Consider the following 3,181-nt stretch of genomic DNA (forward strand, 5'->3'; position numbering starts at 1 on the left):
GAGCACCATCTCTGGTCTCCACTCCCTACCCACCTTCCAGTATGGCTCCTATTTATGAATACAGGACCAAGCATCAAGCTTTGGAATCCCTGCACCTAGCAACAATGTACCCTCCTCCCCCCTGCCATCCCCCCACCCCCCTTCTGAGTCATCTTTGTCTCCCTGCCCATGCCCACCTACGAGCACTATCTCTGGTCTCCACTCCCTACCCACCTTCCAGTATGGCTCCTATTTATGAACACAGGACCAAGCCTCAAGCTATAGATTCCCTGCACCCAACAACAATAGACCCTCCTCCCCCCTTGCCACCACCCCACCCTTCTGAGTCATCTTTGTTTCCCTCCCCGTGGCCCACCCTATGAGCACCATCTCTGGTCTCCACTCCCTACCCACCTTCCAGTATGGCTCCTATTTATGAATACAGGACCAAGCATCAAGCTTTGGAATCCCTGCACCTAGCAACAATGTACCCTCCTCCCCCCCTGCCACCCCCCACCCCCCTTCTGAGTCATCTTTGTCTCCCTCCCAGTGCCCACCTACGAGCACCATCTCTGGTCTCCACTCCTACCCACCTTCCAGTATGGCTCCTATTTATGAATACAGGACCAAGCATCAAGCTTTGGAATCCCTGCACCTAGCAACAATGTACCCTCCTCCCCCCCTGCCATCCCCCCACCCCCCTTCTGAGTCATCTTTGTCTCCCTGCCCATGCCCACCTACGAGCACTATCTCTGGTCTCCACTCCCTACCCACCTTCCAGTATGGCTCCTATTTATGAACACAGGACCAAGCCTCAAGCTATAGATTCCCTGCACCCAACAACAATAGACCCTCCTCCCCCCTTGCCACCCACCCCACCCTTCTGAGTCATCTTTGTTTCCCTCCCCGTGGCCCACCTATGAGCACCATCTCTGGTCTCCACTCCCTACCCACCTTCCAGTATGGCTCCTATTTATGAATACAGGACCAAGCATCAAGCTTTGGAATCCCTGCACCTAGCAACAATGTACCCTCCTCCCCCCCTGCCACCCCCCACCCCCCTTCTGAGTCATCTTTGTCTCCCTCCCAGTGCCCACCTACGAGCACCATCTCTGGTCTCCACTCCCTACCCACCTTCCAGTATGGCTCCTATTTATGAATACAGGACCAAGCATCAAGCTTTGGAATCCCTGCACCTAGCAACAATGTACCCTCCTCCCCCCCTGCCATCCCCCCACCCCCCCTCTGAGTCATCTTTGTCTCCCTGCCCATGCCCACCTACGAGCACCATCTCTGGTCTCCATCCCTACCCACCTTCCAGTATGGCTCCTATTTATGAACACAGGACCAAGCCTCAAGGTATAGATTCCCTGCACCCAACAACAATAGACCCTCCTCCCACCCTATCACCCCTCCCCCCTTCTGAGTCATCTTTGTCTCCCTCCCCTTGCCCACCTACGAGCACCATCTCTGGTCTCCATGCCCTACCCACCTTCCAGTATGGCTCCTATTTATGAATACAGGACCAAGCCACAAGCTATAGATTCCTTGCACCCAGCAACAATAGAACCTCCTCCCACCCTGCCACCCCCCCCTTCTGAGTCATCTTTGTCTCCCTCCCAGTGCCCACCTACGAGCACCATCTCTGGTCTCCACTCCCTACCCACCTTCCAGTATGGCTCCTATTTATGAATACAGGACCAAGCCTCAAGCTATAGATTCCCTGCACCCAGCAACAATAGACCCTCTTCCATTTCTGCCCCCCCCCCCCTTCTGAGTCATCTTTGTCTCCCTCCCCTTGCCCACCTACGAGCACCATCTCTGGTCTCCACTCCCTACCCACCTTCCAGTATGGCTCCTGTTTATGAATACAGGACCAAGACTCAAGCTATAGATTCCCTGCACCCAGCAACAATAGACCCTCCTCCCACCCCCCCCCTTTCCTGGAAAAATTGACCCCCCCAAGCAACAACAGACCCTCCCAAACCCAGCAGCACTAAATGCTCCCTAGCAGCAGAAGCCCCCCCCCCCCACAACAGATCCTCTCTGGCAACACTAGATCCTCCATAGAAACAAACAAAAGCATCAGGTCCCCGTTCACTTGCTTGGTAACACAAATGGCCAATCAGCCAATCACATGGCAGCAACTCAATTCATTTAAGCATCTAGATGTGGTGAAGACGACTTGCTGCAGTTCAAACCGAGCATCAGAATGGGGAAGAAAGGGGAATTAAGTGACTTTGAACATGGCATGCTTGATGGTGCCAGGTGGGCTGGTCTGAGTATTTCAACAACTGCTGATCTACTGGGATTTTTCCACACAACCATCTCTAGGGGTTACAGAGAATGGTCCGAAAAAGAGAAAATATCCAGTCAGCGGCAGTTGTGTGGAAGAAAATGCCTTGTTGGTGTCAGAGGTCAGAGGAGAATGGGCAGACTGGTTGGAGATGATAGAAAGGCAACAGTAACTTCAATAACCCCTCGTTACACCCAAAGTATGCCGAATACCATCTCTGAACACACAACACATCCAACCTTGAAGCAGATGGGCTACAGCAGCAGAAGGCCACACCGGGTGCCACTCCTGTCAGCTAAGAACAGGAAACGGAGGCTACAATTCGCACAGGATCACCAAAGTTGGACAATAGAAGATTGGAAAAATGTTGCCTGGTCTGATGAGTCTAGATTTCAGCTGCAACATTTAGATGGGAGGGTCAGAATTTGCCATAAACAACAAGAAAGCATGGATCCATCCTGCCTTGTATCAATGGTTCAGGTTGGTGGTGGTGTCATGGTGTGGTGGATCCATCCTGCCTTGTACAAATGGTTCAGGTTGGTGGTGGTGGTGTCATGGTGTGGAGGATCCATCCTGCCTTGTATCAACAGTTCAGGCTGGCGGTGGTGGTGGTGTCATGGTGTGGTGGATCCATCCTGCCTTGTATCAATGGTTCAGGCTGGTGGTAGTGGTGTCATGGTGTGGTGGATCCACCCTGCCTTGTATCAACGGTTCAGGCTGCAGGTGTCATAGTGTGATGGATCCATCCTGCCTTGTATCAACAGTTCAGGCTGGTGGTGGTGGTGTCATGGTGTGGGGGATCCATCCTGCCTTGTATCCATGGTTCAGGCTGGTGGTGGTGGTGTCATGGTGTGGTGGATCCATCCTGCCTTGTATCAACGGTTCAGGCTGGTGGTGGTGATGTCA

Source organism: Staurois parvus, unplaced genomic scaffold, assembly GCF_062004578.1.
Source record: "Staurois parvus isolate SC_StPar_1 unplaced genomic scaffold, SC_StPar_1.0 ptg002274l, whole genome shotgun sequence".
NCBI classification, from domain to species: Eukaryota; Metazoa; Chordata; class Amphibia; order Anura; family Ranidae; genus Staurois; species Staurois parvus.